At 35.6% G+C, this 22,725-nt stretch overlaps 1 pseudogene; it reads left to right on the top strand.

Annotated features, from left to right (window-relative positions):
• Positions 1-687: 687 nt before the first annotated feature.
• On the top strand, positions 688-21,091 carry LOC113080578 (trimethylguanosine synthase-like; annotated as a pseudogene).
• Positions 21,092-22,725: the final 1,634 nt, after the last annotated feature.

The following is a 22,725-nucleotide window of genomic DNA, read 5'->3' as shown; positions in this document are numbered from 1 at the left end:
AATTAAATTGTTGATATCAAGAATTAAATTGTTGATATCAACAATTAAATTGTTGATATCAAGAATAGACATCTTTACTAGTAACTATGTGATTACTGATATCAAAAATAAAGGTCTTTACTAGTAAGAATTGTATTTCTGATATGTGAAATCGGAATTTCAACTAGTAAGAAAGCAATTCTTGATATCAACAATTAAATTTGAATGGAAGCCTATGGTGACATTTAACTAGTGAAAATACAATTCCTGATATCAAGAATTAACATTGTTACTAGTGGAAATTGAATTGTTGATATCAAAAATAGCAATTGTTACTAGTATAAATCTAATTCCTGATATCAAAAATTAACATTGTTACTAGTGAAAATGTAATTGTTGATATCAAAAATTCTAATTGTTACTAGTGGAAATGTAATTGTTGATATCAAGAATTAACATTGTTACTAGTAAAAATTGAATTGTTGATATCAAGAATACATATCCTGCGAATGAATAAAAGTTAATTTGGCTTGCCATACTGCTAGTGTCTTTTAACTTGACGGGCAATATCCAAAGCTTGAGCTTAAGTGGGGGAACTCGCACAGCGAGATTTAAATGTGTGTAGTAGTACTTTTAATAATCCTCGTTTTAATTAATCACTATATTTATATGTCGCTATATATTTCAAGTCCGGTTAAAAGATTAACGATGAGGCAGGCTTATAGAAAGGTCTTGGGTAACTTAGATCCTGTTGAAATCATGATATAAATCATGATCATGAATAAAAATATAATCATATAAATTATGTAATTAGTTATGTAAATTTTTATTAAAACTCCATGAGCATTTTTATAATGAATATACATATGTTTCTGCTTATTAATATCTGCTTATCTGCTTACTATTTATTTATTTATCTTTAAATGTTTGTAGAAATTCTTAATCCTTATCCAAAAATCACAAACAGCAGGAAAATTCATGGTGCCTTTGGATATTGTTGTGGACAATGGGGGTATCTGGAGTCAAAACGGTTGAGAACCTCATTTAACATTGATGTTTTTTCCTGATTTTCACTTGAAATTTTCACTTGAAAATACCAGAATATGGTCAGGATATAGCTTATGATGATCAAGTAGCTGCACATTACACTTTTATTTCATTTTTTTATTTTCTTCAGTAGATTTTGAAGCTAATGATGGGGAAGAGCTTTTGGAGGACCTTAGCTGTTCTGTGGATGTTGATGAGGAGGAGGACGAGGAAGAAGAGGCTGTTGTTGATGAGAGACCATGCTTATGTCCAGTTTGGGGCTTCCTGTAGAGTTTGCCAACTCAACAAAACCAAGGAAAGCTGTGCATTATTATGCATTTTGATCTTGAAGTCATATTGGAAAACCACTGCTGTCCATTTATGACTACAATGCTAATATTAATGTCCATGCAAAAAGTCTTTGATCCTTGTCCCTCTATTCCTAATTCATAAGAACAGCATTTATTTGAAATACAAACATTTATAAATGTTTTTGTAACATTAAAATTGTATTTACCTTCGATCAATTTAATTTGTCCTTTTTGAATAAAAGTATTAATTTCTGATCCCATACTTTTGAATGGTAATATATCACATATATTATGCAGCAAAAACTGCTTTTAACATTGTTTATAAAAAAGAGATGTTTATTTAGCACCAAACCAGAAATCACTGAATGTTTGGCTTGCTTTGCATCACAGGAGGGCATTATATTTTAAAATAAATAAAAATAGTTATTAAATCAAGTAATTAAAATTTTTGATAAAAAAAAATAATAATACAGCCTTGGTGAGCATAAGAATCTCCTTGAAAACAATTTTTTTTTTTTAAATCTTAATAATTCCAAGGTTTATATATATATATATATATATATATATATATATATATATATATATATATATATATATATATATATATATATATATATATATATATATATATATATATATATATATTCAACAATACAAAATAATAACTGTAATTACATAAATGGTAGTAGAAGTAGCCATTTATTGTCACTAGTCACAAGTACCAGTGAAATTGTTTTAAATTATATAAATTATATTGTTATAAAGTCCTTGATTCTTGCTTCGTTAATGCTTTTTACCTTTTCCTTTTACATGAGCCCCTTTAAACCTGGAATTAACATACATTTTGTATTCAAATAGTGAATATTCTTTAACTGGGTTGCGTTTGCAAATAATGAAAAAGTGCATTAGCATTTACTCCTTTGTCAAATATGGTTCAGTGATCTTATCACAATGAGTCTCAGGTACATTTACACTTTTAATATATGCATATAAATGGAATGTTAATACCCAGATGTGAAAGGGGCCTGTTATCATGTATTATCCTGTGCAGTGAAGCTGCTCACTTGCAATCTTTTTTGTAAATTTTCATTAAAGACTGTTACTGTGAAATTTTACTGTTTACTTTAGGAAATTGCTTGGATGTTGCCCAAACTAATGATTGTTTCTCATCTTTAGGCATTTGGAGGTCTCCATAGATTATACCAACACACACAACGACTCTGAACATAAACAGCAGTGTGTTGTGAGTGACATTACTGAGACCCCCGCTGAACAGACATGTCCCACGTCAGAGGAGGCCTGGCTGAGCTACTGGCAGCAGCATGGGGAGGGTCTGCTGTGGCAGAGCTGGCTGGAGAAACAAGATGAAATCTCCAGCAGTACAGCACAGGAATGTTCCCGCTCAGAGGCCGACTGGCACGAGCACTACCAACAAGCATACCAGTACAATTCACATCTTATAAGCAGCCTGAGCTTACCTACAGAGGAGGCTGACAGCGAGGATGGTCGACTAGCAGTTTTTGATCTGTAACTGTGCTGATGAGCCCTGTGATGGTGCAAACTACAAAAGGCCATCCTGCACTGCACTGACAGTTCTGGTTAGTGCATGTATTTTGGTAATTTAGGTCTCTGTGTATTAGCTATGGGGACTGTGGTGTTCCTGCAGTGATGCTGAACCCAAATATGTCAACACCTTCCTGCTCCATGACCTACTTTCAGCTTATTGAATTTAGTGCAGTCGTGATATGTTAAAACTGATTTTGTCAGTCACAGCAGAGTGTGCTCAATTTTGTGCCATTCAGAACGCAAGCGATGTTCAGACATTTTTCTGATCATTAAAAAAAAAAATACATAGAAAAAATCCAATGATTATTATTTTATTTCTTCTGGGAACACAGAACACAAATATTTTGAACAATGTTTCGGTAACCAATGGTTAACATTGCCTCTTTTTATCTTTTCTTTTTTTTTTTTTTTCATGGGCAAAAAATAAACACTGAGACATTTATCAAAATATCTTATTTTATGTTCCCCAGAAGAAAGAAAATCATACAAGTTTGGAATAACATGAGGATTGAATAAATGATAACAGAATCACCAGAACCGACTTGTGTCCCTACTTTCCGTGATTGGTCACATTTAAATCTTGGTGTCAAATGTGTGTTTGTCATGTAATTTCAATTAATTTTCAATAATTAAATCCAATTTGGACAAAAGGGTTGCAAAAGTAAGAGGCATTTGTGATCTTAGTTGAAATATCACAAGCTTGTATTAAGGACATAAATAATCTATTTTGGTGACCTTTTTTGGTCACTTTTTTAAAGTTCAGCTTATATTTTGGGAGTGGGCCTGCTCGATATGCACCAACAGAGACACCTGTGATCATGATGTCATCATCACCCTACCGGCATCGCAACAACATAAAGCCAAACTTCAGTTTGCTGTATGACAACGCTCCCTATATAAAAGCAGATCATTTTCCCCAGAGGCCTTATTTTGCAGCCTAAGCTTGGCTCTGCCTGAATGTTTAATGCGTCATATCAAAAGAAGTCAGCTGTTGAATGAAGGGAGCATGTGACTTTGGCTTATGCATTTTTAATGCTGGTACATGTGAAAGAGAGCACAGGCTCCTGGGTGCTCGAACTGATCACAATCCACTAGCAGTTGCTCTAAAAATGGCTCTTGTCATCCTGATTGTCGGGCCAAGACTGATGCCATCTGAACAGCACCACTGGAACTGCTTTTTTTTCTGTATACATCAGGCAGTATAAGACACATTTTGGAACGATGTTAACATAGCTGTTATTAATAGTAAACCGAAAATTTGTGATTTCTGATGGCAGCATAATACAGACCTCTGCGCTATTGAGTAATTGGAGTGGACAGCCCATAAAGAGCAGATCTAACAGTGAGGATCAGAGTGATGATGATGATGAAGATGAAGATGATGATGAACCTCCAGGGAACAGACGAGCTAAAGTGAAGAGAGAGTAAGCTGCCATGCTGTTATTAAGTCTACTGTATCATATCAGATAACATAATTAATGATTCTGTTAATATTTCGGTTTCAAGTAAATGCTATGTTTTTTTTTATTTTGTTACTTTCTCATTATTAAGGAATCCTGAGAACCTACAAAAATGTGTGTGTGTTTGTGTGTGTGTGTGTTATATTTATTCAGAGTGTTTCTTTTTATAAATTAATAGCATATGGGTTTGGAACATCTTGAGCTCGGTAAATAATGACAAAATTATAATTTTTGGGTGAAAGACTACATAAGATTGTATAATACAGTGCTGTTTAATGGCTGCTGTGCTCACAGTCACGAGCTGGATGTTGAGGAGCTTGTGGAGGGCACGGTTGAGGAGAGGTGGGGTGCTCTTGGTCTGAGACGGGGTCCATGGCACAAGTAAGACCCCAGACAGAGGCTAGACACCCCTTTAGTGCATTGAAAAGAATCAGGGCCTCTATTAACATCCAATTGCTTTTTCTCTTGCCATGTTTGACAGCGCTGTGAAGCTGAAACAAGGCCAAGCTCCATACGCTGGCAGAAGGAGTGAGGAGAACAGAACGCCTCCCGAGGAAAGAAAAAAAGCAGCTTGCAGAATCAACAAGCACATCTTCTTTACTAATGATGGACCACAAACCACAAAGCCAAAGATCAGCAAAGTCCTTCAGAAAGTAAGCTTTTTTTATTTTATTTTCTTTCTTTTTTTTTTGCTTTGTGTGCATTTAATTTTTGAAGAAATAAGTCATCCAAGTTCAAATATGAAGGAGAAAAACAAAAACAGAATTTAAATTCTTTGCTGAACTCTTCCTTAAATGTTTTGTTTGTGTTGATTGTCTTAGTTTGTCTTAAGACAATTGCATCAGCTCAGCCAAAGACTATTTTGAATGTTACAGCTGCAGTGAGTAGATTACATTCAATACCTTTTGGGATGAACACGCTTTTTAATTTTAGAAATAACATATAAGTATGAACAAAAATGAAAACAGTGGCATTTAGCTTTTAATTATTTCTCACTGATTACGAGCAAAGAAATAAATAAGCAATAAGTGCGAGGCCTATTGCTCAGAGCAGTTTATTTTAATTACAACAACAAAAAAGTTTTTAATTATTTATTACAATTTTTGTGCATTTTGTTTATTTTAACATTAAACAAAGTGATTGTTTACATTAATAACTGCCAGAAATGGGCGATTCATGTACATAGGTATATAACCATACTTTGCTCAGGTACTCTAGCATTCAAAACCTTATTTATTTATTTATTTATATAGTCTATTATATTCACAAAGTGACTTCAAAATACTGTAAAAACAGTAATATTGTGAATTATTATTACAATTTAAAGCAACTCTTTTCTATTTGAATATATTTTTAAATTGTAATTTATTCCTCTGATGGCTAAGCTGGATTGTCTTCATTCTGATATGCTATCACTCTGATAATTTTTCATATTAATATCATTGTTGAAAACAGTTATTCTGAATAACATTTTGTAAATATTGTTATATATATATATATATATATATATATATTATATATATATATATATATATATATATATATATATTATATATATATATAGGAATCTTTGTTGAATAGACAAAAAGCATTTATTGAATAGAAAAGCCTTTATTCGAAATAGAAATCTTTTTGAACATTATAAATGTCTAATTTGATTGAATCAACTGAATGCATCTTAGCTCAGTAAATGTATTATTTTCTTTAAAAAAAACTTTCTGACCCCAAATTTGGTTATACTGGGTAGTATATGCACTACCAGTGAGTGGTGTGTTTACAGTATGGAATTTATTTGTTTGTTTGATTTTTTATTTAATTATCCCTGTCAGATGTGGTTTTTAGAGACTCTTCTAAGTTCTTACTTTTTTGTTGTGCATGTTGTAGTCCCTTATGCTCAAGCGTGTCTATACTCCTAGGCACTCAGCTGTATGGTCTTCAACAGCGCTACTTTAACTGAATGATGAAATGCGTATGTTTGCGTTGTTCCCTGAGGTTTTATTGACACATGGATTTTGTGGGCTTTCATGTAAGATGTATCATTCTAGTCGCCTTAATACGGATCAGTGAAGCCCAGTTTAAATTGTTCTGAGTTTGTGTGTGTGTTAGAGGAGAATAAGGTAGAAAGAGAGTGGGCATAGAGCCAGCAGCAGCGGTGAGGCTGACACATCATCTACACCCCCCACCCCATCACAGCGCTGTCCCGCAGCACCTGCTTACTGCACGCTGTCAGCTTCTGTCAGAAAGACTGAACCGCTCTAACCTCCAGTCTCACCCCTGACACTAACACACACGTTCCCGGCTGTCAAACACACACAGGACAGGTTCAAATGCTTGGTCATCATCACTGGCATGTTGAATATTCAAGAGGAAAAGAGACTGTTGTGTTCAGCCCAGTACAGCTAGTCATCTTATGGATGGACTTTTTCAAGGTGAATTTCTGAGTTTAATGCCAACCCCCCAGCAGCCAGCTTAGGTTTCATGTCAGGCTGGATTTTAGCCAGGGAAGAGACTAGACCAATTTACTGCAGTGCTCTAGAATTGATTTCTCTGTAGCACAGATTGATCTGGTAGAGGACAAAAACTTTACTGCATCAGGCATTATCACTAGGATCTTTTCGGGCTGGATGCCTAAACAAGACTTTGTTGGGGCTTCCTTTATCACACTGAGGCCTTCAGTTCTACTGCTTTTAGTGGTTTTCTTTTTAATGCCAGGGACCCATCAGATTAAATGAAGTAGTTTTTATTGTAATGTAAGATGCTTTTGTCTGCCACTTTTATATTTTTATTTTCAACTACATTGATGAAAAAAGCCTTTGGTGGAGATAAAGCGGTAAAATAAATAAATAAATTCCAAGTACCCCAAATATGATGATCCTTGGAATGAACTCTGTTCCCTGTTGTTTATTTATTTATTTATTATTATTATTACTTATTATTATTATTATTTTGTTCAGCAAGGACACATTAAATTGATGAAAAAATTACAGTAAAGACTTTTACATAGTTACAAAATATTTCTATTTCAAATGAAGCCTGTTCTTTTGAATTTTCTATACATTAAAGAATACTGGAAAAAAATGTATCATGGTTTACACAAAAATGTTAAGCAGCACAATTGTTTTCAACATTGAAAATGATAAGAAGTATTTCTTGAACAAATCAGCAGATGAAAATTATTTCTGAAGGATCATATTACACTGAAGACTCAAAAAATGACTGAAGAAATGTAAGTTTTGCGATCACTGGAATAAACTCCAACTAATTAAACAGAAAAGTGTGGATTTAATTATTATCATTATTATTGTTTTACTCAAATAAATTCAGCCTTAGTGAGCATTGGAGACAAATTAAAAAAACATTAAAAATCTTAGAATATATAATAATCATTTCCATTTGGATTATGATTGCTTTCCATAGCCCTTTTAAATGCCCTTCTTACTCCCTGATGCTGCTGAGGATGCCAAGAGAGGTCAGCATTTAGCGCCCTGCTTTTACATGATACAAATGAGATAATCACGGCCTGTGCTCCTGTTCAGTACAAGCCAACCATTAGCACAGTTAGGCTTCTTATTTGCCATAATCATACTGTTGACTTTCCCAGCAGAGAGCATGCAGGCCTTTAAAATGAGCAAGAGAAGGAACAGGAAAAGAAGAAAGGATGTGGAGATGCCACCTGAGATTGCAGCAGAACCTGAGCTGGCCAAGTACTGGGCACAGCGTTAACGTCTGTTTTCGCGAACCGTCGGTTTGATGAGGGCATCAAGCTTGACCATGGTGAGTCAGCAGAAAGCCAACTTCTTTATTTTAGGCAATTCATTGCTTTTATTCAATTAGCAGATGCTTTTATCCAAAGCAACTTCAATGCTGCAATATCAGGGACATTAAGTTATAAACAGTGGAAGATTACAAAGATAGCCAAGCTATTGAACCAGAAATTCATTATTCTTTGTAGAGCTGGCTGATAAACCTAAAAATGTGTCAGCGTTTTATTTTTATTTGTTATAACCATAATTTCAAACAAAGCCATTGTAGCAGGTTCAAAATGTTAAAATAAAACACAGTAGAAGTAGAAAAAAGTCAAGTTTTCCACTAAAATAATATTTAAACAATTTCATTGCACTAATGCAACAATGCAAATATACAGCATAGACATAAAAACATATTAATAATAAACGTTTTAATGGATAAAGATTTGCTTTGGTGAACATTTCTATCAGAAAGACAGGTAAACGTTTGCATGGTATTTATTCCGTAAAGTTTTAATAAATGGGAATGAGTGAGATACAATAATTAGTGAATAGTTGTATAAAAAAATATATTTTGGCGTAGGCCCACGTCTTTTGTCCAATTCCTGGGGACGCAAATTTGGCTGATCCTGCCTGAAGATGAAGGCAGGGGCGGAGCCAACACCTTATGGATGGACAGGGCCAACCTGGTGGTGTGGGGGGGGGTGGAGGGGAATGTCGGGTGACATCAACTACGAAAATTAAACAGAGTTAAGTGCTTATATACTCCAGGTGCCAAGCAGTAATGGGTCAGACCTGTTAGTATGAATAAATGACGAGGCATTGGAGTCTTCCTGACAGAATTTGCCCTGACTCTTTCATTTCTTAATAATGGCGTAAATGAATTGTTATTGTTATGAATAGAATTAATTTATGAATAGATTATTTATAAATAGATTCATTGAAATGAGCTGTTTGAATTGATTTGCAGGAAACCCCCCACTACTGAAGTTTAAATCTTAACCCTCTCATACTATAACATGAGAATAGCAGGCATCACAAATGAATGGCGAATATCTTCTCAGATTTACACTGATAATGTGATTAGTGAAGCGAGACATTTAACAAGAAAGGTAGAGCAGGTTTTGGGAATTTCCCAATCTTATACTTTGGGAGTTGATAGGATGGTGAAACCTAGCAAATAGCTATATGGTTATACATAAACCAACAGCCTGCAGAACCTCTGGAAGAGACGTCACTGGAAAAGGAAAGACATTTCAGAGGACGAGCAATTCGGTTAAAGATTATGAAGATGAGATTTATTCTTTTTGGAACATAGACCAATTAATTATTCACAGTAAAGTGACTTTAAATAACAGACACCTTGAGAACTGAGGAACAGAGTATAATGTCAGTGTTGAGATGTTTTTGGATGGTGAGGATGTAGCAGCTCAAGGTGTTGGCCGTGTGACTGTGCTGGCTCTGTCTGCAGTGTCTGTGATGACGCTAGATACCTCCTGCGTCAGACCAGAGAAAAAGGGAGAGAGAAAGTGAGCGAGCAAGCGAGAGGGGGCAAGTGAGAGCACAGCAGCAGGCAGCTTTTAGAGCGCTCAGGAGAGCACTCTTTTCTTTCCCCACGCTACACTTTGCACAAATAGAGTGCTCAGCCTCAGAGGAGGGCAACCTTTAGCCCTGGTGCTTTACCTGTGTTCTCCTCTCCATTGCCGCCTGCAAAGTGGGTCACTCTCTTAATGGACACAGTGTATTAAACTGAACAGAAACCTGCTTTTTAATCGCTTTTCGCTTGTCAAATGTTTTCTGCATATTCTTTTATACTCGTCCTTTTACCATTTTTACCATTTGGTCTTTTCACCATTTATTTATTTATATTGTTTTTACTGAAGAAAGTACAAGAGATGGTGGGGTAAAGGGAATGTGACCAGACAAATTTTAATACCAAGACTCATAAGAAATTAATACTTGTTTTCATAGACTGCATCTTAAGTGTCATTGTTACCCCTTTTTTTAGAACTTGATACTTAATCTAAATAGAAATGATCTGCCAGCACAGTAAAACAAAACAAACTTATGAATTAATCTTGTATCAAAGATATTTAATAGCACAATTAGAATGTCATGGAAAAGTTCATTTCAGTGATTCAACTCAAATTGTGAAACTTTGTATTAAATTCAATACACACAGACTGAAGTAGTTTAATTGTGATGATTTTGGCTCACATTTAACAAAAACCCACTGAACCCATCTCAACAAATTAGAATATGGTGACATGCCGATCAGCTAATCAACTCAAAATACCTGCAAAGGTTTCCTGAGCCTTCAAAATGGTCTCTCAGTTTGGTTCACTAGGCTACAAAATCATGGGGAAGACTGCTGCTCTGACAGTTGTCCAGAAGACAATCATTGACACCCTTCACAAGGAGGGTAAGCCACAAACATTCATTGCCAAAGAAGCTGGCTGTTCACAGAGTGCTGTATCCAATCATGTTAACAGAAAGTTGAGTGGAAGGAAAAAGTGTAGAAGAAAAAGATGCAAAACCAACTGAGAGAACTGCAGTCTTATGAGGATTGTCAAGCAAAATCGATTCAAGAATTTGAGTGAACTTCACAAGGAATGGACTGAGGCTGGGATCAAGGCATCAAAAGCCACCACACACAGACGTTTCATAGAATTTGTTGAACAACAGACAACGTCAGAGGCATCTTAACTGGGCTAAGGAAAGAAACAACTGGGCTGTTGCCCAGTGGTCAAAAGTCCTCTTTTCAGATGAGAGCAAGTTTTGTATTTAATTTGGAAACCAAAGTCCTAGAGTCTGGGGGAAGGGTGGAGAAGCTCTTAGCCCAAGTTGAGTGAAGTCCAGTGTTAAGTCTCCACAGTCTGTGATGATTTGGGGTGCAATGTCCTCTGCTGGTGTTGGTCTATTTTTGAAAATCATTTCATGCTTCCTTCTGCTGACCAGTTTTTATTTTTTTGAAGATGCTGAAAAGTTGGTTAAATGACCATGGTGTTGGTGTGCTTGACTGGCCAGCAAACACACCAGACCTGAACCCCATAAAGAATCTATGGGGTGGGTCATTATACGAAAACGTGCCATTTTGTGTCCCTCAGGAAAAAAAAGCTCTGTAAATCTTAATAAAACATAAAAGAAATAGAATATTTTATATTTTAGTTTCCATAATGTCTCATAATATAAGAATAAATTATTTTCTGTTTCTTTGGTTTTTAAAGGATTTTAATCACATTTTTGTACAAAGCATCTTGAAGAAATGTTGAAAATGGCCTGTCCCTCAGTAAGATTTTTCTACTTCTACTTGCTATCGAGGCCAAAAAAGTCAAACTATCATAAAAAAACATATACTTGTATAAAGCCTTAAGTGTCAGTTCATTAGTCATAAATGGATTTTATTCTTAACGTGTCAAATAAAATAAAAAAACACACAATTTAGTCGGGTCCCTAGGTTCTCGTCAACCCTGTTACTTTTTATAAAAACACCTCTTTAAAGATAATGGACTGTTCCAAAAGTTGCATCAGTTCCAGGAAGTGACATTATCTGACTTTCATGAAGTTGATGGTAGAAGACAAGTAAGTGTTCTCTTCTTTTTAATGAATTTTCTTTGAGGTTATGTAATGTCTGAAAGACAGGGACACGCTCATTGTGTCAGCCCTGTTACCAGAAAAGCATATGTTAAAAAGTTTTTTGTACATATTTAAAAATTTACATATATGATAATATTTAAGCCTCTCATTAAGGCACGTAATGTAGTGTCATTACCTATACCTCATGGCTAGTAATGGCCGGCAATAACCTTTTTCGTCAACCCTGTTACCGTCAACCCTGTAACCATTCCAGGGTAAGAGGGTTGACCCAAGTACGCTTTTGTGTGTCTTACCCACGTTGTATACACAAGAAGGGTTAAATCAAGGGCAACTGGACTAGGTATGTCCATATTTGAAGCTATTGCCTCTCATCCAAGGGGTTTCTTCATTTCTAAATGACTGATGGGGAGTGCCAGGCATTTAACCTCTGTGGGGTTGTCACCCCTGAGCCAACCCTTCTTGGATAACTATGACCTGGATGACTGAGAATTTTAACAGACATACTTTTCTTACAAATAGTATACATAATATACATGTTTTTACAGTTTTTATCCCTAAAAATCATGTTTTTTTATTTATTCTACTGATAGATAGGCTAAAATATGTTGAGGTTACTGATCTATACTGATACACACAAGTGCATTGGGTTTTATAAATGTGCTTTATAAATCAAAAGTCATTATTTTTTTTATTATGAGAAGTAAATAAATTCACAAGCTTTTCAGTTTGCATTTGGGATACTCTCCATACATGCACTCCATCCAAATAGTTTGAAAAAGTTTTCTTGTCAAAAAATAAATCAAGCTTGTGTGACTTGTATGATTATTTGACGGCATGTGAACTACTTACATTTACAGTATGCTACACAATCATAAATAATCAGGGCTGGGGTGTAACGAAATACATGTAACAGCGTTACGTATGTAAAATACAAAATATGAGTAACTGTATTTCGTTAAAATTACATTTTAAATAAGGGGTAATCAGATTACAGTAACATCTGAAAACTATTTTAGATTACCAGTGATTACTTTTATTTTGATGTAATTTATTAATTTAATATTTAAGTTTGGGGATTTCAAACAATACCGCGACTGATTTTTTCCCGTTACAAGCACATAACGACACAAACATTCTCCTAGAAATCACACTATGCATTCAGTCAACAGATCCATACGAAGCATGCATAAAATAAAGGTTTATGAAGTCAAACAATAGCTTTATGTGGTTTACAGATGAACTTCTTTATTCATTCGAAATGTTCAGTATCATCTTTGGCTCGGTAATGCAATTTCACGATCCAATTCGTGAACAGATGATTCTTATTCGTGAATCTTTTAAAATAATAATTTCCTTTATTTATTTATTTAATGAAACCAGTGTGGAAACCAATGCTTCACTAACGGGATAGATCTGGGTCAGGGTATATTCTGGCAAACCGTTTACCAATCAAGTTTCTCAATTGGCAAAGCAAACTGTGGTACACGCCACTACCAACACAGAATGGGTAAATCTGTGTTTTCTCAGCACAATATCATAGAAAGTATGAGGTTTGAGAAGTAGAAGGCGGGGCAACAGTTAAAACATTTTAAAGTTAAAGTTCATGCAAACAGATAAGGTTCGGTTTTTCATCATTTTTATGCTAAAATATCTCAATAGAGCCGTCTACATAATATGCTGATTAGTCATGTTGAATTAAAGGTTTATGAATGTCCAATTAAGACTCCATTACAACCATAATTGTAACTCAAACAAGCAGTATAATCAATACGGTAGCTGTTGTCAACCCTGTAACTGATGTGTCAACCCTGTTACTTGTATAATATTCTAATATAACTTAAAAAATGTAAATAAAAATGTAATCAATTAATTGTAAATGTTTAGTAAGAGAGGCTAATAATCCACTCAAAATTGAATTGAGGTGTTTAATTTTTGTTTCCATACATTTTTCTTAAAACAGAAGATGCTGGGAGAGTGTAATTTGGAAATGAACGTATTCATCCCCTTAAAAAAATAAAACTTTCAATATTCTCAATTCACAAACACTCTTAATGTAACAAGGGGGAGTATATCTTCCACAGTATATCAGATTTGTTCTATACATGTATTTAAAACCTTTTCAAAAAGTAATTAATATGTTGGTAACAGGGCTGACCAAAAACACACATTTAAATTAGTTAAATGAAAAAAATGAAAAAAATAAGATAGCCTGAGATGGCACAACACATTTTCCTGAGAGGTAAGGATCTACTTAATCCAAAAAGGGGCTTAAAGATTTTCAAAACAGAAATTTGAAAATCAAACATTAAAAGTGGGAAATGGCACGTTTTCGTATAATGACCCGGGTATTGTTAACAGGAAAATGAGAAACAAGAGACCAAACAATGCAGATGAGCTGAAGGCAACTGTCAAAGAAACCTGGGCTTCCACACCACCTCAGCAGTGCCACAAACTGATCACTCCATGCCACGCTGTATTGAGGCAGTAATTAAAGCAAAAGGAGCCCCTACCAAGTATTGAGTACATGTACAGTAAATGAACATACTTTCCAGAAGGCCAACAATTCACAAAACAAAAAAAATTCTGAGGATACATTTTCTAAAAGTCTTAATTTATTATGCAGGGTTTAGAGCTGCCCTCGACTAAATATTTTTCTGGTTGACTAGTAGACGTTCATTTTAAGCATTAGACAAGTAATCACACGTTTATTACTATACCATTTGAATCATGCTAATGAGCCTTTAATTACCTACATAGTCTAAAAACCGCTCAAGCGCACACATAAATTTTGCCACAGCACATGGGCAGAAGTAATGATGATGAATGCTTCAGGGGAAAACAGGAAGATTAAACTGCATTAACATTTTGATAATCTATTGATAAAACTAGTGTTTTCAGTTTAAGGGACGAATTCATCTCCACAGTAGTAGATACGCCTGTCTACAAATTTCTTACAGATCACATAATCTGAGATTTATTTATTTTTTTAAAGATTTGAATTGTTTAATTTGAAAGTAGACATTTCACTCTCTATTGATATATTTTTCATGTCTGTAAGGCAAGTATACACAAGAGTTTCCTGCTCAAGTTAACAGAGGCCATGACGGCAGAAAGCACATCCTGTTTGCTTTCATTATTTTACAAAAGCGCAATGTTTCGTTGTTATACTGAGTGCACACAAATGAATGTAGAGGCTTTACAAATTAGAAAAATGAATTACTCTTATCCATATGACCAAAATGAGGGACTATTTTAAAAGCCTCCATCTGTCCTGCTGTGAGATGATAACCGTAGTATTGGGTTAGGATTTAATTTTTAATAGGGCTGATCTTTGGAAAAATGCCTTTTCATCAACACCAAATGTCAAATGGTTTGCCTTCTGGTACCTTGAAAGGTCCCATTATTTGGGATTCAAAAATCTCTCCTCATGGACGTTGGATTTCTCTTTGAATTCTCCAAAGTACCATGACTAATGTGTTTTTATAGTTCTCTCTCACTTTTGAATCATAACTCTTTCACTAAGCATCTGGAATGCTGTTTGAAAGTGAGATCAGAGCCTCGTATCTATTCACTTATTCATGTCAAAAGAGGCAGTAGCCCATAGCCATAGTGAGCCTCTTTTCCTTCAGCACTGCCTGATAGGACAGAGGAGAGCGAGGGGCAGATTAAGAGCGTGGGCTGAATTGTGTATTTCCTACACCACCGCCTTAGTGAGGTTACCTCAGGGCTCCAGAGATGCAAACCCACTCTTTTTACTACTGCGATTCCCACTGAGAGGAGCCAAACAACAAACACAGCTATGACGACAACATTATGGCAGTCAAAAGGCAGGTTGTAAAAGGAGTGATTTTTATCAGAATGTAACCGCACTAAAGGGCACAGGCATGCATGACCACATTTTAGAGGTTGGAGAGATTAAACATCCCAAGTCAACATGAAATGGCATTCACAAGCCATTTTACTTCTGTAATGTGTCATTTCCATGTGAAACATGATGTTGAGCCAGGAAGAAAAAAAAAAGGTTATCCATTTGTTAACATTAACCAGTAGTCTGAATTTTTCAACATTTTCAACATGAATGTTTTTCAACATTTGAAATGTTAGCTTCTGAAATGTCATTTTCAGTTGTTGCTGTTGTTTATATATATATATATATATATATATATATATATATATATATATATATATATATATATATATATATATATATATCTGCTGAATGCATAAATTAAATTAAATTTTTACATTTAATTTAATTTAATATAGCATGCTAGGTTTAATGTGGAACGTTTCCGTTTTAAAATGTTTTCAGCTGGAAATGTCACTGCACTTATAGAATGACACTTATAAAGTTATATGTTGATTGTGTTGACGGTGTGTTTTTCTTGTGAGCTTGATATGCAAATTTAAGGTACCACTTACTGGATATGTGCTTAGAAAAGCAATTTCTCTTTACTCGGGGGCACCTGTACTTGACGGGCTCTTGATGCTGCCCGCTATCCGGACCTCACACTGTAAACAGGAAGTGCTGAACATGGTTGCTCCAGACCAATGATTGTTACTTTAGCAGGTGTTTTATTCTCAGTGGAGAGAAAAATACGAGAGGCGGAAAAATAGAGATGCGTTTGTAGAGGCTAAAAGCAGATGGTGTTGGTCTCCACAGAATCAAAGGAGGACATGCTCTGTTAAACTCCACTCTCTCTGTGCTCTCTGACTGCTTCTGCCTCAGCTCTCTCTCTCACAGACACATGCAACACCCTAAAAAGATGAAGATCCAGTGGTCTGATGCCATGTTTTAAAGTGTCACAGCATTCAGAGAGTCAGCTTTAAGCTCATCATATCTTGTACACGTTGTATGATTTTGTACAGCTTCTCTTAGAAATATATGGTTTTCTGGCATCACATGATGTTGGGGGTGATTGCTGATATTTTGAATTAACAAAAAAAAAAAAAAAAAAAAGATCAACCTTTTGTCAACAGAGGCTCCTCCTAATATGAAGCAGAGCTATATGTTTAGAGAGGGAGTCTTTGACGTAAGCAGAGCCATACTTCAGCTCTTCAAATAGAAAATGAAAACTGCACACTGACTCCCTCTGGTGGACAAAGTGTCAAACTTTTACCACATTTGTAATTTAAAAATAGTGCATTTAGGTTTAACCATGATTCGAATAGTATTCTGCTAAGCTTAATATGTTGTTTGAGAAGGGGAAAAAATGCATGAACTGATAAAAGCCTTTTGCTTCGAATTAAGTTGTGCATAATATGTAACTCTATTCTGTCCATAGAGGGCTGGTTCTAAGTGACTCCTGAGAGGATAGCAGAGCACATCGCTCTGAGACTGAGAGTGCAGGACAGCTTCAGCACAGAGCTCATTATCGATGCCTTCTGTGGTGTAGGTGGAAATGCAATTCAGTTTGCCCTCACTGGGAGAAGAGGTACAGTTGCATTTAATACTGCCATCTCAACACAATCATGCCATGCTAACACCAATATATTGACTGAATTTATATATTTTTTATTTCTTTTTTTGTGTACTTGTTTGTTTTTGAAGTTGATATTTACCATCCATGCTGCTATGTTTTTTTTTTTTTTTTTTCATCTTTTTCTTTCATCTATTCATTTATTTATACATTATATATCAGAGTTCCTCAAATCTTGTCCTGGAGGTCCAATGCACTGCAGAGTTTAGCTTCAACCCTGATCCAAGTCAGCTTTCTGTGATTTTCTAATGATCCTAAAGACATTGATTGGCATTGATTAGTATGCTCAGGTGTGTTTGATTAGGGTTAGCGCTAAACTCTGCAGGAAAGTGAATCTCGAGCTCCAGATTTAAGTGCAGATTTGAGCATTTTTTACATATTTTTTACATAAGTATAAATATGTTAAAAATGCAAACCACAAATAGAATGTTTTTCTTTTCTGAATAGAAATTAGTTTGAATGTTATATATATATATATATATATATATATATATATATATATATATATATATATATATATACACCAACGACTGCACCTCTAAAGACCCCTCTGTCAAGCTCCTGAAGTTTGCAGACGACACTACAGTCATCGGCCTCATCCAGGACGATGATGAGTCTGCTTACAGACAAGAGGTTGAGCAGCTGGCTGTCTGGTGCAGTCTTAACAACCTGGAGCTTAACACACTCAAAATAGTGGAGATGATCGTGGACTTTAGGAGAAACCCCCCTGCACTTTCCCCACTCACCATCATGAACAGCACTGTGACTGCAGTGGAGTCATTCAGATTCCTGGGAACCACCATCTCTCAGGACCTGAAGTGGGACAATCACATTGACTCCATTGTGAAAAAGGCCCAGCAAAGGTTGTACTTCCTTCGCCAGCTGAGGAAGTTTAACCTGCCACAGGAGCTGCTGAAACAGTTCTACTCAGCCGTCATTGAGTCTGTCCTGTGTACTTCAATAACTGTCTGGTTTGGTTCAGCAACAAAATCAGACATCAGAAGACTACAGAGAACTGTTCGGACTGCCGAAAGGATTATTGGTGCTCCTCTGCCCACCCTTCAAGAACTGTATACATGCAAAGTGAAGAAAGGGGCTCAGAAAATCACTCTGGATCCCTCACATCCAAGTCACCCCATCTTTGAACTTTTGCCATCTGGTCAGCGCCTCAGAGCCGCAAACACCAGAACAGCAAGGCACAAGAACAGTTTCTTTCCCCAGGCAATCTACCTCATGAACAGTTAAATGTTCCCTACTTATGCTTATAAACGTGCAATATCCTTATATTTATTTGTTAACCCTCCATCCTAGAACATTCCTGCATCTCAATCCTATTCCATTATCATTTATAGCACAATTGTTTATACACTTATTTATTTGCCAATTTGTAAATCTCCTCTTGTGGGTTTTTTTTTTTTTTTGTCTGTGTGTTGTTGTCTCTGTGTACTGGAAGCTTATGTCACTAAAACAAATGCCTTGTATGCGCAAGCATACTTGGCAATAAAGCTCTTTCTGATTCTGATTCTGATATATCCATAATATTTATGACTATTCAAAATTAGTGCTGTCAAATCAATTAATCGGGATTAATCGCATCAAAAATAAAAGTTTGTGTTTACATAATATGTGTGTGTACTGTGTACATTTCTTTATGTATTTATACACACACAAGTACAGTGTATATATTTTGAAAATATTAACATGTACACTCACTGGCCACTGTATTAGGTTCACCTTGCTAGTACTGGGTTGGACCCCCCTTTGCCTTCAGAACTGCCTTAATTCTTCTTCTTGGCATAGATTTAACAAGGTGTCGATTTTGGTCCATATTTACATGATAGCATCAAGCAGTTGCTGCAGATTTGTTGTTTGCACATCCATGATGTGAATCTCCTGTCCACCACATCCCAAAGCTGCTCTATTGGATTGAGATCTGGTGACTGTGGAGGCCATTTGAGTAAAGTGAACTCATTTTCATGTTCAAGAAACCAGTCTGAGATGATTTGAGCTTTGTGAGCATTATCCTGCTGGAAGTAGCCATCAGAAGATGGGTACACTGTAGTCATAAAGGGATGGACATGGTCAGCTACAATACTCAGGCATTTAAACAATGCTCAATCGGTAGTAAGGGTCAAGAAAATTGTTACCTTATCAAAGAAGCTAATAAAATATTAAAATTGACTTTCCAAATATTTATTGTACAATAGGGAATTGCACACAACATATTTTTTATTTTACAAGACAATTTCTTTACCTGCGGGGTCCGCTGGTTATTAGACGACCCGGGCATCACTTCTATACATGTCTTTACTGTCACTTTTGATCAATTTATTGGGCCCTTGCTCAATAAAAGTATTCATTTATAAAAAAAATTAAGAAGAAATCTTACTGACCCCAAATTTTTGAACAGTAGTGTATATTTGCTCACAGGTATTCATGGTGTAAAGTAAATATGTTAGTACTTGATGGTTAAACCGTATGAAAATCTTAGCAATAATATAAAACTTTTCTTGACAATTGTATATATAAAAAAATGTTTAAAACCAACATGAATACAAAAAGTATAATACTAAACATGGGAAATTTGTTTTAAACTAGATTTTTATTCTTTTTTTCTTTATAGCTGCCACTCTTGTTTGTCATGTTTGACACTTTTGTAAGTGAAGATGTTTTTCTCCTCCCAACATCCAGTGATTGCCATCGATATCAACCACATACGCCTGGCTCTGGCACAGCAAATGCAGAAGTGTATGGGGTGGAGCACCAGATAGATTTGCCCTTTTTCACATCACCCTTCCTTGTGGAAGCAATAATATATTTTATAATGTATGTGGTTATGATGCTTCAAACGGCCTATTCCAACTTCCTCAACTATTTATACATTTGAAATTTTCTTCCTCGAAATGCAGACATGGAACAGGTAACACTTTATTTACATCAATGATTTATCTTTATATATACATACATATATACTGATGTTAGATTCTTTTCACTAGTAGATGTACACAAGCATATACAGTACCTCACTGTTAACATGCATGACCATAAAACCATCAAACTCTAATTTCAATTAGAATCGTGCTCTGTATCTGTTATCGCAGAGAGAACCGTGCCTTTTTAATTTTTCAGCAGAAGTTGTAAGCATGTTCTATCAGGACAGTCAGCCAGTGGTTTAGTGGTCTCAGTGACCATGAAGTCATCTGATTAGTCCTGTAGATCGCCCCTTTTACCATTTTAATATAAGTACAGAGTTGCATTCTTAGGTATATATCTAATCCTCTATATCAATTATTGTTTGATATCTGTCAGGTAACACAAGATAAACTTAGTGCCAAAGTCCATTTGCTGAAATCGTATTCTCATTCAATCAGAAAATGAGTTATTTTCACAGAATGTGTTTGTTGACTGTGTACACCTAGGTTTAGTTTAGTGCATCTGATGTCTGTCAATTGCAGATGTTTAATGGTCTTGTTGACTGGTGCAGTGTGGTTTGAAACCACACTAACTTCCGGGAGTATTCTCTGTTTGACTGTAGCAAATTTCATCACTTAAATCTAAAGTAATTTCATCATTACCTTTTGCCCATACTTTCTGTGTTGTTGAATGTTATGTGTTAGCATGACTTTCTGGTGATTGAATTCAACAACATTTCCCCTAAACCAAGATACTATGTTTATATTATACTGACATGTTGATATTGGTAACTAATGACCACATTGCCCATGATGGTATCTCACACCTGCTCTGGTTCTTTTCTTCTTCCTCTTTCTCTGCATACCGCTCTCCCTCTCTCTGTTTTTCTCTCTGTGTAGATCGTGTCTCTCGCCGTCCCGGGTGGGAAGGTGGAAGTGGAACAGAACTTTCTGAACAACAAACTGAGCACAATTACTGCATACTTTGACAACTTCCTTAAGTCAAAAACATAAAACCTTTTATTTCATTATTATTATTACCGACTATTATTATGTTTTACAGACATATGTTATCTGTATGTATTGAACTTAAATTGCACTTGTAGACATTATCTGCAAGTAATTGATGATGAATTTTGAACATTTTATGTGTAGGCTACTTGTGATGCTACTAGTTTAATGTCTATTTAAAATTAGATCTATGTTTTTTTCCAGCATTTTACTTATTAAAGTTCATTTGAAGAAGCATTGAAGGTTTTAAAATCAGTCAGTCAGTCAATAAGTCTTTAGTGTTGTGGTAGTATTATGCAAGTTTGTGTCATATAAAACAATAACTTGGATACAAATATTTTAATGTGTTATGCTTATAAATATTATAATATTTATTACTCGTTTATATAGGCCTACATGTAGTTATAATCACGCAGAAAGTTTTACAAACGTCTATTCAGTGTCTCAACCGTCAATGTAACACCCCTTCTGCCCCTTGGTTATCTGCTGTTCTACGTGAACACTGTTCTAAGCTTAGAGCTATACTGAAAAGGTGTGGCGCAAATCCAAAAATACTACTGATCTTAATGTGTATCAGTCACTCATATCTTCATTCTCTGCTAATGTCTCCACTGCTAAAATGACATACTACCATAACAAAATTAACAATTCGTCTAACTCTTGCATGCTTTTTAAAACATTTCCTCACTTCTTTGCATCAGTGCACAATTTTCCACACCACATCCTTCTCTTCACTCTCTTAGGCAGATGTCTCAAAACTCATCCTTTCTTATCACCCTACTACTTGCCCACTTGATCCTATTCCATCTCATCTCCTACAAGCCATTTCTCCTGCAGTTGTACCTGCACTCACTCACATCATCAACACATCCCTCCATACTGGTGTTATTCCCTCATCATTTAGACAGGCTCGTATAACCAAACCCTCAACCCATCTCTTTTAGAGAACTACAGACCAGTTTCCCTTCTTCCTTTAATTGCAAGAATACTTGAACAAGCTGTGTTCAACCGAGTCTCTACATTTCTCACACACAACAACCTACTTGACAGCAACCAGTCTGGCTTCAGAAGTGGACATTCAACTGAGACTGCCTTGCTCTCAGTTGATGAGGCTCTAAAACTGGCAAGAGCGGAATCCAAATCTTCAGTACTTATCCTGCTTGATCTGTCTGCTGCTTTTGACACGGTTAACCACCAGATCTCCTATCAACCCTACTGGCAAAAGGCATCTCAGGACCACACTTAAATGGTTTGAGTCTTACCTATCAGATAGGTCCTTCAAAGTATCTTGGAGAGGTGAGGTGTCCAAGTCACAACATCTAACTACTGGGGTGCCTCAGGGCTCAGTTCTTGGACCACTTCTCTGTCTACATGGCATCATTAGGTTCTGGCATTTCACATCTCAGCTTGTCTAACAGACATTTCTTGCTGGATGATGGACCATCACCTTCAACTCAACTTTGCAAGACAGAACTGCTTGTGATTCCAGCAAACCCATTGTTTCATCACAATTTCACCATCAAGTTAGGCACATCAACCATAACTCTTTCAAAAACAGCTAGAAGCCTTGGAGTTATGATTAATGATCAGCTGACTTTCTTAGACCACATTGCTAAAACTGTCCTATCCTGCAGATT

This window comes from Carassius auratus, unplaced genomic scaffold (assembly GCF_003368295.1).
Source record: "Carassius auratus strain Wakin unplaced genomic scaffold, ASM336829v1 scaf_tig00031657, whole genome shotgun sequence".
NCBI classification, from domain to species: domain Eukaryota; kingdom Metazoa; phylum Chordata; class Actinopteri; order Cypriniformes; family Cyprinidae; genus Carassius; species Carassius auratus.
This window is presented reverse-complemented; position numbering and strand designations above follow the sequence as displayed.